The following is a 15,154-nucleotide window of genomic DNA, read 5'->3' on the forward strand; positions in this document are numbered from 1 at the left end:
AAGTTTTTATTTTTAATAATTTATTGATATTGATTTGCTATTGTTATCTTTATGATCTTATTATTACATTTGGTAACAGGGTATGGCTTTGGAGCACAATGATATTTAATTTGTCAAACCAATCGTGCAATGTTACCAACAAGAAGTTTTTGATCAGGAAACATAAATTTGTCATTATGCCATTTAACTACCAGGCCACATATATAAAACTAGGTTTTTATGATTCATATAATTACTATGACGTACAAAAAGAAACGTTCATTATTTTGTTTTTTTTGAAAAAGTTGTATCGTACCATATGTTATAAAGGTTGTAACTACTAAATATTTGTTTAAACATATTATCGTCGTGTAGCATCGCACGAGTTTACTGATAGTTATATATGATGCATGAGTTATGGACATCTTAAATTTTAAGAGCTACAAAACTTTATTCAAAATGTACAACATGTAATGTACAAAATTATGAAGTTTTAGGGGCAACATTGTTTTTAGAGCATCATCATTTATGCTGACTTTAATTCCTTAAAAATAATTACTAGTTTGGTCCTTTAACTTCAATCAACATGTGTTAATTTATAAAGTAGTTACGCATTTACCCCTTATTTAAAACCAACTACCTCTATGACTTTTTAAGGACCATAACTTTTTATCATGTTAACCTATTTTTTAAAACATTACACCATAAAAACGGAAATTTTATTCTCTTTAATTTGAGTATGATATTCTTATACTTCTCTAATTTTTTTAAAAAAATTATCAAATTACATGATTACTTGTTAGAGGACTGACAATAAGTCGAGTCGGTCATGTGTAAGACCGAATTATGGTCAGAACGAGCTGATACAAAAAATAGGTTAATTTGGTTGGGGCCGGTATGTGTTGAAGCCGAAAGGGGTCAGGTCATAATGCGTTTCATGTTAGAACGGTGTCGAGTTGGAACTAGATTCAGGTTAAAAATGGGTTGGTTTAAAAAAATGATTTATTTGAAATTATTGTATATTATAGCTTTTCTTCTTCATTTTCGCCACCGGTTATGCGGATGACATTTTTTACATGTACGTGAGCCAATAAACGTGTCTTCAGCGCCACACAATGTGCGTAATACAAACATTGGTAAGTGCTTAACATAGAGCCTCGCATGCTTAATTCTCATAACGTGCAATCCGGTGCCAGTTACGCATGTTCAAGACTTTGGTTACACGCATACTAACTTGGCACAAATTAAACGCCCAATTTTGGATTACGTGCTCACCGGCGTTAGGTGACGCATCTACCAATACTGACAATGCATTCGAATGCCGGGTTGCAAGTGAAGCTCGTTGCATCGTGTGGACACCCAACTAGTATGCAATATTGTGTATTTGGTATGTGCAATAGCCTTATATTGCATATATTCAGTGATGTGTATCAAATATGTGCAATAGTGTTGTATTCTATGTAATACAATACAACACTCTTGCATTATGTAATACTCACTATTGCATATATGCACTAAACCAATGAGATTTTTTATTTTTTGAACAATATTAGCATATAAGAAGAATGAAAGAAAAAAATATAATTTTTTAAAAGTTAAAAATAATTTTTTAAGAGTTTTTAAGTGTTCTCTTTAGAAGGAGTTTTCTCTTGATCCCACTCCTATACACACACAGGTACATATTGATATATTTACATATTTTATAAGGTCTATGCTTGAGGGTTATTTATAGCTTACTTATTAGCTAAATGTATGTGGATGTGCATGTGTATGTGAATGTGAATGTTTTTGTCAAGCCATGACCATTCGAAATTGGATGATAAAGTTTTTTAGTTTCCTTTTGGTGATCTAGGTGCAAAATTTCCCTAACAGTTTATCTATCCTTGGGGCAGAATGTTAAAATCCCTTAGTTACCTTTTGGTGATCTAAGGTGAGAAAGTGCCCATTAAAGTTTATCTGTCCTTGTGGTGGGATGTAAAGAATTCCCTAAGTCTCTTACTTTAAGTTTGGCGACTTAAGGCAAGGAGATCTGTGTTGTGTTCCTGGTTAAGGAAATATGTATTATGAATAAATATTTTGATATTATTATTGATCGTGTTATGAAGGTTAAATGTTTTACTTATATTATTTTCATTGTAATATGTTTATAAAAACAAGAATTCACTCAGCCTAGCTAACTTTGTATGCATGTTAGATTGACTGCAGGTTAGATGGATGTTGGGTGACCACTTTGATGTGCTAGAGGCTACTCGGCATTTTAAGATGATATTGTTAGTGCATAATGTCTAGTGCTTAGGACTTGTGTTGTAGGTCTTCATAGTAGTGATTTGGAATGTTCGTTATGTTTTGGAACGCATAAGACACTTATACGACGCATATGTTTTGTAACGCATAAGACTTATGCGGTGAATAAGTTATGCACCGAATAAGACTTATGCACCACATAAGTAGTTTTTCATGTCTGTAAATAGGTTTTGGGCTTATACGTTCATTGACTTTTTGGTCCAACTTATACATGTTTTTTATACTGTCTTATCTTGTTATACTATCACTACTATCAATGAATAAATGAAGATTAAAAAGATATCTTTGAGTTTTCCACCTTGCTATGTTTTCCGCGCAAAACATTGTAGAGTAGATATCATTGTTGGATGTTTTTACACGTCTATCTTCAATCCTTTCAGGTTCTTTTAGATATTTCTAATTGAAGGCTGTATTTAATTAAATAAAGTTATTATATTATTTATAAAATGTTAATTAAAGATCATGATAATTTATATTAAAGGAGTTTTATGTATTTACCTTGATTTAAATCTTTCCGCTGCGTAGACTCGAGTTTTGAGTTAAGTTAAGTAATTTTAACTTCAAACCTATTAATGTTCAATTTTGTTGAAACACCCTAAATTTAAAATCGTATTTCTGGTTTACAAAATATCATGAAACAAACAACTTGACCAAAATTTTAATACGTGACATGGTAAAGCATAACATGGATTCAAAACTTACATACTCCGAATTATAAATCAACATCGATAGTATCACACTAAATTTTCAAAAATAATAGACCCAGATTTCATTACCTTGAACAGAGCCCTTGACCATATTCGAGAATCTTCCTCACTGAGCTTTACCTAGCACCCAAAATCTATCAAACATTCTAGTAAGATAAGTATTATAGTTTAACAATTATACACAAGGAATAAGCTAAAAATATAATAGATAAATGAGTCAGCATAAGCTACGCCATATGACGTTATCGCCCTTCAGCCTATGCTGGAATAATCTGTATTAAAAACCACAGGTGGCATAAGCTACTTAGGCTTGGGTAGCCAACATCGCCACCTGTTGTAACACACTCGAATTCGGTGCATTTCCACCCTTTCAAATTCCATTTACATCTAAATGATTATTAAAGTATTCCCAAATAGGTACAATGACTTCCAACCCATTTAAGAGTTTTAAAACAACTGTTGCGTCATGTTTAACACATCCACCTCAAACTTAATAACCTAAACACATGTTTAATTCAATTTATTACTTACATTGTAAGGCCCCAAGACCGGTGCCTTACATTGGACGTTGGATTTACTCATAAACTTGTTTTGTTACAGCTGAAGCATATATAATTTGTAGCAGAAATTAAAACATTTACATAATAATTTCTATCTATAACTTAATCGTCAATATGAATAGCCTCGCGCGCACCTCAAGCTTACCACATCATCAACAATACCTGCATGTATACTAAAAGTCAGCTACACGCTGAGTGAGTTCTAACATTTCTTTCTTTCGTAAATTACGATTTAGAAATAAAAGACATCTTTCTAACATTCATACAAATCATAACATAAAGGCTTGCCCTTTCTTATACTTATGTCCTAACACAAAAAGCACGTAGAGGCTTTCCCTCAATAGCACTTACGTCACACAATTTACTCATGACAGCACGTAGAGGCTTTCCCTCACTAGTAATTACGCCATACCACTTATAAACGAAAGCACTTAGAGGCTTGCCCTCACTAGCACTTACGTCACACAACTTATACACGAAAGCACGTAGAGGCTTGCCCTCACTAGCACTTACGTCACACAACTTACATACGAAAGCACGTAGAGGATTGCCCTCACTAGTACTTACTCCATACCACTTATAATCAAAAGTACATAGAGGCTTGCCCTCAATAGCACTTAAGTAAGACCACTCATACATGCCAACATATAGAGGCATAGTCCTCTCTAATGTTCACACCACACCTCGTCTACGTCTTACGCGGAGTTAGAGTGATTTGTCATCCTAACTTATTGTGCATGCATGAGGTCCGAAGGCTCTACACATAAACATGTATCCATTCTTCTATGCGTAACATTCGTCCACATTTACATTCACATTATCATTCTACACAAGTATTAGTTGGGCTTGCTCCCTATCTTCTTTTGCTCTATCAACTAACATTCAAATATACATTTAACAAATTATCTACTCTACTAGTATCCGTAGCCGGACCACATCATCCTTTTTATCCATAACTAGACCATTTTACCATAGTATCTATAACTGTGGAGGTTAGTTGAACTGCCAGAGGGAAAAAAAGAACTAGATACGAGATGGGTTTTCCGAAACAAGCAAGATGACACGGGAGTTATTGTTAGACACAAGGCACGGTTAGTTGTTCGTGGTTTTCGTCAGGTTGAAGGTCTAGACTACACCGAAGTATATGCTCCTGTAGCGAGACTTGAGGCCATTTGGATTTTTCTGGCTTATGCGTCTTTCATGGGTTTCACGGTATATCAGATGGATGTTAAGACCGCGTTTCTGTATGGCGAAGTTAAGGAAGAGATTTACGTGGATCAGCCACCGGGGTTTGTAGACTCTAAGAATCCTAATCATGTCTACAAATTGGATAAAGCATTGTACGGTCTTCACCAAGCTCCTCGGGCGTGGTATGCTACGTTGACGGCACATCTTCTGGGTCATGGCTATACAAAGGGGACCATTGATCAAACTCTGTTACTTAAAACCGTCGGGAAAGATTTGATTCTGGTTCAGATTTATATGGATGATATTATCTTTGGGTCTACCAGTGCTGAGCTGTGTTCAGAATTTGAAGAGGTTATGAAGATGAGATTTGAGATGAGCTCGTTAGGAGAGATGACAACATTTCTAGGATTGCAGGTTCGTCAGAGCTCGACGGGAATTTTGCTGCATCAAGGAAAGTACGTTGAAGATATGCTTGCAAAATTTGAATTTCAAGATTCCAAGAGTGCCTCCACTCCAATGGCAGAAAGGCCTCTTTTGTCGTCTGATCCTGAAGGGAGTTGTAACATCCTAAAATTTTAATGATGAATAAAAGAAGTTATGTTCAGTGATTTCGCGTAATTAATTAATATCGGTTAAGGAGCGGGTCTTGGACTTGGATTAATTGAGATGGGTTAAATGAGAATGGGATTTCAGGGGTATAAATACCCCCAAAATCCCAAAATATCTTCATTTTTACCATACTCTCTAACACTTCCAAAACACACACACCACACACTTCAACCGCCGGCAGCCGGAAGAGAGAGGCGAGATCCGAGAGTGTGGGAGAGAGAGACTAGTTGTGATTAAGCAAATAAACAAGACCCAAACAAGCTCAAAAAGTTATGATTCTTGATCTTTGAAGTTTAAAGATCCGAGCTTTTAGTGTATAAACGACCGAAAATGGTCGGGAAGCGTAGTGGGTGATGTTGAACCGTAACAAGGGTGTTAAAATCGCTCGAAATGTTGGACAGAAACCGAAACTGCGGTTATCTGGGCAACTTCGCCTTCATCTGGGCAACTTCGCCTTCAAAGCGATGAACTTCGCATGCAAGCCAAGTTCGCCTGATGAACTTCGCCTGCAAGCTAAGTTCGCCTGATGGCAACTTCGCCTAAAGCTAAGTTCGCCTGATGACAACTTCGCCTAGAGCTAAGTTCGCCTGAGGCTTAACTTCGCCTAAAGCCAAGTTCGCCTGATGACAACTTCGCCTAAAGTTAATTTCGCCTAAGGTTTAACTTCGCCTAAAGCTAAGTTCGCCTAAGGTTTAACTTCGCCTAAAGCTAAGTTCGCCTAAGGTTTAACTTCGCCTAAAGCCAAGCTCGACCCCAGCTAGGGGCTCTGCCCCTTGGACCCTGCTAGGGGCTGCCGCCCCTAGACCCCGCTGCCAGGGGCGCTGCCCCCGGACCCCCGTTCGTTGTGGGTCATATAAAGATAGAAATACATTATGAGAAGTGATAGTTAATTGATACGTATACTTGTTATACAGTCAGCCATGCACAACTGAAGAAAGGGATTACGATTAACGGTGAACGTAACCGTGTTCAGGTGAGTTTCTAGCCCCATTTATGTGTTATGTTTTCGGGGCTGTGTGGATACTCAATATGTTTGTTAATACGCTTATCCTAAGAGATAAGTGTATGCCTTATGTGGATAATGTGAAATGTATGAATGATTGCTTGATGGTACGTGAACGATCTTCGGATATTGCACGTACTGTCAGGTTGTAACGCTAAGTATAAGATAAGTATGATATGTATGCTTATGTGTATGAACGTGATAAAGTTAATAAAAGAAGGAAATGACGGTTGCATGGTTGTATGGTTACGAAAAGGGTACCGAGCCCTAATAATACTCGAGGTATGATGTATGGTAACGAAGAGGGAATCGAACCCTACTAATATTCGAGAACTAGGGAACCGAACCCTACTAATATTCGAGGAAAGAGGGAAACCGAGCCCTAATAATACTCGTGGAAAGAGGGAAACCGAGCCCTAATAATACTCGTGAAAAGAGGGTACCGAGCCCTAATAATACTCGAGGAAGGAGGGTACCGAGCCCTAATAATACTCGAGGAAGGAGGGTACCGGGCCCTAATAATACTCGAGGAATGTAGGGCGTAATGCTCTTTATAACGTAAGATATGAAGGTAAGTTAATACAAAAGAAAGAATGAAAGTATGAAAGAATGAATGTATGAAAGTATGAAAGTATGAATGAAAGAATATAAGTTTATGTGTATTGTATAGTGTATGATTAACTAGAACTCACTCAGCGTAGCTGACTTTTAGTATGTACGCAGGTGAGTAGGATGAGGCAGCTCGCTTGAGGAGACACATGGCACTGAACAAGAGTCTGGCATCTGAAGACTTATGATGTTCTAATTTTAATGCTTTAATGTGAAAGACAAAGGATATTTTGAGACAAGTTATGAATTATGTAATGTTTAATGAAAGTTTTATATTCCGCATATATGTTTTAATTAACTCTGATATTTAGAACTGTGTTTATGAGTAAATCCAACACGAAAGTAGGGTTACCGGTAACGGGGCCTTACAGGAGTCCCGTAGATCAAACGTACTATCGATCGATGATCGGGTCTCTGATGTATCTCACCGCCAGTCGTCCCGACATCATGTTTGCAGTCTGTCGATGTGCTCGTTTCCAGGCTAATCCTAAACTCTCTCATTTAATTGTTGTTAAACGCATTTTTAGATATCTAAAGGGACAACCGAAGTTAGGTCTTTGGTATCCCAAAAACTCAGAATTTGATCTTTATGCTTTTGCTGATAGCAATTATGGTGGAGATGACATTGACAGGAAATCCACATCTGCCGGCTGCCAGTTTTTAGGAGATCGTCTAATTTCATAGCAGTGCAAGAAACAACAAACGGTGTCTACTTCGACTGCCGAGGCGGAGTATGTTGTTGCGTCAGCTTGCTGTTCATAGGTTATTTGGATGCAACATCAATTGCTGGACTACGGGTTGGAATTTCTTGACACCCCTATATTTTGTGATAATGATGCTGCCATAGCAATTGTTAAGAATCCGGTTCAACATTCAAAAACTAAGCACATTGACATCAAAGTCCATTTTATTCGTGACTGTTACGACCGGAAACTGATTCATCTTGAACAGGTCCACATTGATAATAATGTGGCGGACTTTACAAAACCGGTCGGAATAGCCAAATTCAATGTGCTTGTGGGATTTCTTAAGATGCTGCGTTTTGATGATTGAGTCTTTTTGGGTTTAAATTTGTACATATTTAGGGGGAGAAAAATCAAAAAGTCAAAAATAGTGTGTGTGCGTTTTTATCATTTTATAAAAAAAAAATTGTGTGTTTGTTTATATTCACTCTCGCTTAAAATTATGTCGACTGCTCAAGTTTGAAGGACATATACTTGTATATGTTTGGTCCAATAATCTACTTGTAGATTCATAGGATAGCCATTTATCTAAAGACTGAAAGCATTCAGGGCGATTGTGATGTGTTTTACGTTTTGAATTCTTTCACATAAAATTATGTCGGTAATTCCAAGTTGGAGGGACACGTATTTTCATATGTGTTTGGTCCTGTTAACCGCTTGTGGTCATACGGGATAGCCATTTACCTGAAAGCTAAAGAGTGACCGGGGTGACTGAGTTCTTAACATGTGTGTCTTCTGGGAAGTGATATTATTATTTAGCTAAAGCTTTTTAGAAGCTTAAAATATTTTCAAATGAAAATTGATCCAACCTTTGAGAAATGATAGATAAATTGATTTTGTGTGCCTAACGTGTGAAGTTATTAGGCTAAAAAGGCTTTTGATTAGTCATTGATGTGTATGGTAGCTTTTCATGATAACTAAAAGTTTGAAGTGATATAAACTAAATCTGCTAAACTTATTGTGGAGAGTCATTTTGAAGATGTTTGCATGTCCCTAGATACATCTCTCCGAATGATAGGCAAAAAAGCAATTACCCAGTCATACACGAGCCTGTTAGTGTCTTGATCGCCAAAAATATTATATCTCATTTGAAGTATAAAAAAAATTATATAATATTTATATATATATGAAAATTATTGTCATTCAAATTGTTTTCCAAAAGCTTAAAGGAGTCCTAGGGAACTACAGGGGTGGGGCATACAAATAAGTCCTAAACATCCTGAATGTAAGGCTTGTAAGTCCGGATGGCATGTAAGTCCAACGTTCAACCTTAAAGATTAAAATCATTTTGTATAGAGAAAAGTATTTTGATCAAGTACTAGGGGGTTGGAGTTAAATTGGGGTGATCTGGGGAAAGCCAAATACGCCTTGAGAATAGATAAGGGGCATCATAGGTCCATAAGTGATGTCCATGTAAGCTTTATGCCTAATTGAATCTAATCATATCACTGGTTCAATGAAAATCATGAAAATTACCTGCTATCAACCTTCTCACTATGTCACAATAATGCTGAAAATGAATCATTATGAAAGTATCTTAATCAATATGATTTCATGTTCGGATCTTTTCATGAAAAGGTGTTGTTTGTTTTAAAATAGCTGAAATTTGATCCCAAAATATGTTAATTCTACTGAAGGCCAGATACGTAAATCATTTTTGTTTTTGTTTAGTTTTTATTCTAATTATATTTTATTTTTAATTTTTAATTTTTAAATTTTTACCTCATGTTTACTCGTGTCGAAACAAATGTCTTAAAAAATCGTTTTCACATGAATCGGGATCTATTTTTTATTTGACGGTTGCAAAATGTCATGGGCCATTCAGTTGGGCAAAGTGTGTCTATAATCTCTGTGTTCTCGGTTTAGTCAGCTCTGGCCCAAGTTGTTTGTGTTAATGGTGTCTTGGCTCTTTTTGTTCTCGGCCAGATCATTTTGGCCTAGAAAACTCAATTTTATGAGTTCCCTACTTTCAGTACTTGGTTCTCGGCCATATGTTTTCGGTAATTAAGTGTTCTCGGTCAAGTTTGATGTGAACAGGTAGTTTCAAAGGCACTCATTACTACTTATTGATTATTCTTGAAACTCACAACTTCTATAATCTTCCAAAATCTTCTCTCATTATAACCATCATATCTTTCACCTACTTGCCACCATACATCATTTCCTGTCTTCTTGTTCTTTCAAGTAGACATCTTTAAAAGGTAAGTAAATCTATTATGGTTGAAGGGTTTTTGGTGGTTATTAGATTTGATCGATTAATTATTCGGAAGGTTTGTTTGTTCTCTGTTGAAGTTACTGATTATCGGTTTAGTCATTGATTGTAGTTACAGGTTTGGTCATAAATGGTGATTGGTGGTATGATGAAGATGATGAGTAGTGCTATGAGGTTCTCGACATGGACTGATCGGATTCTTTTGATCAATCAGAGAGATCTTCGTGTTGGAGAGGTTTTGAAGCATTCTCGGTCAAACCTTGACCGAGGATTTGTTGGTTCTACCAAAGATACATCGTGTTTGACTTTTCTGAGTCAATCAAGCCTAACACTTGCTGCTATTCATGATGACAAAAGTCATGTTCATCTACTTCATATGGGTAGTAGCATGACCTGCGCTGGATTACTAGCCAGGTTTTAATAAGGCCCTAAATAAGACACTCAACTTCCAAGTGTCTATTTAGGAGCCACAGTATATACGCCGAAATGTCTAAATGAAGGTATAGAAGCACGCTAATCGTCTACAGCTGAAGCAGTTGTGATCAAGCAATAAACCAAGGGGGAGAATGTTGGGCTATATTTTGTGGTTTATGCTTGTACTTTGGGCTTAGTTTGGGGTGTATTATGTAAACCGAGATCATTATGGATCTCGGTGGGCTTTGGGCTTTTGTTGGGCTAGTATGTTGGTTACCTTATATATAGATCTCTTTGTATAGGGTTCGGTTGGTGGTTTTGGCCGTCTAGTATCATTGGTGTATTAGACGAGTATTGTAAGCATAATGCTTAAGCACCTGACGTTAATAATAACGTGTGTTTTGAAGCAGTCCTTCGTGTTCTGTGTCTTCCTTATATTTGTTCTTGAATCATCTTGTGTTGGATTTCCGCACCAACATCAAGATCATTTGATATCATATTGAAAGATCCTCCACGGGACTTACAACTTTTAAGCCGTAAAAGAATTAAGTGATGCTGATCTTGATTATTTGGTTGAGAAGAAGAGCAGAGAAAGTAGAGAAGCTAGAGAAGAGAAGAGAAAATAATTGGAAAAGAAAATTGATTTTCTGAAGACTTTGCAGTATGATCCCAAGCACATCCAGCTCATGTCAGCTGATGAAATTATAAATATGGCAGAGGGATGGAAGAAGAGGACATGGAAGAGAAATTATTTGATAGTAAATAATTATGTGGTGTCCTATTTGAACAAACAGACATTTGAAAACATTGACAATCTATTTAAGATAGTGTCTGCTAGAGAGAGGGAAGTACTAGTAAAAGAAGCAAAAGAGAAACCATAGAAAGTGGATGAGTTAAAGAAGTATGATGGTAAAATTAAGTTTCTTTTGGAGCGTGGCTACAATTTCAAATATGTTAAAGAGTTATCAAAGAAAGAGATTGAGGAGAAGGTTAACACAGTAAAGAAAAGAATTGCTATTCAACAAGATAAGGAAAGATCTAAAAGAGAGGAAAGAAAGAAGATTGAAGAAGAGAAAGCAAAAATACTGACTGAGCAGAAATAGAAGGAGGTCAATGATTGGTTTGAGGATAAAGAGAGAGTTGATATTCTGAAGAAGCTGTTGAAGACTAAGGGGATGAGTGATGAGGAAATGAAAGACTATCAAAAGGTGAAATGAAAGAGATTTATGAAAGAGAGTTGAAATTGTATAATGAAGAAGTGAAGAGGCTGGAAGAGATGGATAGACTGAAAAAGACTATGACAGAGCCTATGAATGTTAAGCCGGAGCCAGTGGACTATGAGGCTACAATAGACAATGAAATGGCTAACATCATCAGCATTTTATGCAAAAGATGTGAGCCAGCTTGTGATGAAGACAAAAGAAGAAATAAAGAAGATGTATGATGAATCTTAGAAGAAACACTCAAAGGAAGCATCATCTTCAAAGAAATCATCATCACGCCGATCTCTAACATCCGGGGTACAGATACCATTGACCAGAGCTGAATTGCATATGCAGGAAAGACCAAAAACTAGTTTGAATCTACCTACAAATCTACTGTAGAATTTCAAACCTTTTGTTATCATGCAAATGAGAATGTAACAATAGATAAATGAGACCTATCAATTTCATCCATTAAAACCAAATTTCATGAGAAATCATGACATGGTTGATGAGGATAATTTTTCATATAATCTCATTCTCAGTTATTTAAATTCATATGCATATGCCCTAATCATTATTTGACTTAAGGAATAAGTATGGGTCTACCAGAAGTTATATTTCACTGATATTCTTGGAACTTGTTCCAAACGGAATATTCAGACGTATATAGTTCTTTTATCATTCAGAAGACTATCTACTTGTGTCTAATCTGTCTTCTATGGTCCACAGTTTTAAAGTGATTCATTCATATATACTTAATACGATTTCCTTTAAATATGTCCCTATGTTTCTTCTGGCATCTAAACTTTAAAGAAATCAAATCAAGTCAAACATATGAATGTCAGTTTCCATGTCACATACATTATTGAAACTTCTCACGTAACTTTCTAGAGATTCAAAGATCAGTGGGAGCATTAAGTGTCTTAATTATAACTTACAAGATTTGCAATAGGTAGGGAGTGAAAACTTGATATCATCTCAATTTACACATCTTGTTTAAGATACTGCTCGCCACGACACTGTTCCATCAAAACTTATCTCCTTAGGATCTAATTCTACTCTTATAGAAGTTTCATTGTTGCTTAAATGTGGGTGTACTTAGATTTCTTACTAAAATAATCGTCACCAAGAGAAACTATAACAACTTGCATCATTAACTTGTTTCTTTATTAGAATCTATTGGTCTTTAAATATTGACCTTAAGCATACTAATTTCATAGAGGTTTCTAAGGTTAGCGGGAGTAGTAAAAAGTCAATATAATGACTTGCCAGAAATATAAGAAGCAAGGGGAGAGACTCATTAAACTTTACCCTGAATTTAACTCCGTTTACACCTCTTGTACACCTTACTATACCAACTGTTACATACTTAGATTTCTGAAAATTATGACAACCTAACCAAGAGCTAATCCATAAAACTAAAACTTCTAATAAACCCAATAATCAACTTAAGAGGCCATCTAGGTTTTAAAACCTACTAACTTCAATAACTATATAACCTCTCTTACTAAAGTTGAAATGGATGTTAGAAAGTTTATTGATCATACCTATTCTAATTAAACCATTAGCATCAATCAATCTTCTAAATGGATTAAAGATATTATTAGCAAAGTTGACTCTATAAGTCAGAAATGTTTGGGATTTGGATGGATCACCTAAGAATGTTTATAACTAAACTAAATCCTAATAGAAAAGTTAAGACACTAAGAAGTACGATTGATTGTTAAATGTTATATTCAAGAGGGCACAAATCATTAAAGAATCTTCTTACCTGTATTACAAAAGATTTATTTAAGGATCATTATTGTTCAAGTAGCTTAAATTAGTTTAGAGCTACATCAAATGAACACTAAAACTATTTTCTCTAAGAACTGACTTACATATTTACATATTCATAGAACAACATGAAAGTTATAAACTGAAGGTCAATGAACACTTAGTATGCAAGTCACTAAAATCCATGCATGGGTTAATGCAAACATCAAAATGTGATGAAATCTTTATACAATTATTGCCATTAAGAACCAAGTGGATTAATATACCTACCTCAAGATGAGTGAGAGCAACTAAAAACCAAATGTGTCCTTATATAGATTACACTATTTTGAAAAGTATATGCTATATATGTCAAAGAATTGTTCATACATACTTTGATATAATAGATCTCAGGAATATCCTTTACGAGAAAGATATTATAACATACCAAAATACACCCAAATAAACATTAGTTTTGTTCCATAAGTTTTACTTTAAATGGGTCTTACACATGTAACAGACAATATTACTCTCTTTTAAAGGATAATAAAATCAATAAGATTATTTTCTTATGCTTCATTAAATAGAAGCCTTATGTAGGTTCAAGTCTATACTTGTTCAAATATTATTCAAAACTGCAACACACTAGATATGTCTAGATTAATGAGAAGCATCTAAAATATTATTAAAGCATCTTTAAAGGAAACGAGAGACTATAAATTTAAAATGAAGAGGTGAGAACTCAAACTGAATGATTACTCTAAGCATTGTTATATTCAAAGATAACAAAACTATAATTTTCGGGATATATTATAATGCCAGTAGATAAATATATCTCATGGAGGAGACATAATGAGCTGATAACAACAACCTAAGTTATACTGGCATAATATGTTGATTAATCACATCCAAATTGTCAGTAAATGTTTTGAAAATTTACCAGCGGACTCATAAGTATATTAACTTCATATAAATTATATACTGAAAAATTTGTGTGATAAAGTCATCTACCATTTTTCTCAAACAGTAACAATTCGATAGGTGCTGTATTAAATTTAATATGAAATAATTATTCGTTTATAAACAAATTGAGGAAACTAAATTTCATATTTAATACATTCATGATATGCTTAAGGATCCTATAACTAAAGGTCTATCTCCCATACGTATTATGAAAACGCTTATAATCATGACGGGTTTATTGATGACCATGTACAACTGCATATCATACTACGAAAGATTAACTATTAATTTTTCCTCATTAATTTTATTTTGTTTCTCTTAATATGTTCTGCATGCATAATGACATATAGACTAATTACTATACAAATCTAACGTTCTGAAGGACTTTCTTGAAAATTTTGATCATAACCCCTTAGATTTTAAATAAGGGCTGCAGTATGATTAATGAGGGGTCTTAAGCTAATGTTCAATTCATTGACTGTATATCTCCGCTGTAGTTCGAGTTTAAAGCTAAAATGAGTGTTAACTCCTGATCAGGCTTATCTAATACTCTTAATAAATAATTACTCGACCAAGTGGGAGAATGTAAGAATACATATAAAATAATTGTATATGTGGCCATTACAATAATTTATTTTATAACAGATCAAAATATTAATTATACCTTATTATATATTAGTTTGGTAGTTGTTGATGGACCACGTTACCCATACTAACTAATATAGGGTTTCTCCTTGTATGTATATAAAGAGAGAATTAGATTAACATCATTACCTAATAACACAAACTCCTTTTTCGTGCGCCTCCTCTATCCAAAAACCGGGTTTTTCTCAAGAAACCTAATTCCCATTCTTAACTATACAACTTAAATGAGAACTCGACCAAGCTGAACATCATGTCGTC

The sequence above is a fragment of the Bidens hawaiensis genome, unplaced genomic scaffold (genome assembly GCF_021521415.1).
Source record: "Bidens hawaiensis isolate Kalapana, Puna unplaced genomic scaffold, B.hawaiensis_p1.1 tig00008044_1, whole genome shotgun sequence".
NCBI lineage: Eukaryota > Viridiplantae > Streptophyta > Magnoliopsida > Asterales > Asteraceae > Bidens > Bidens hawaiensis.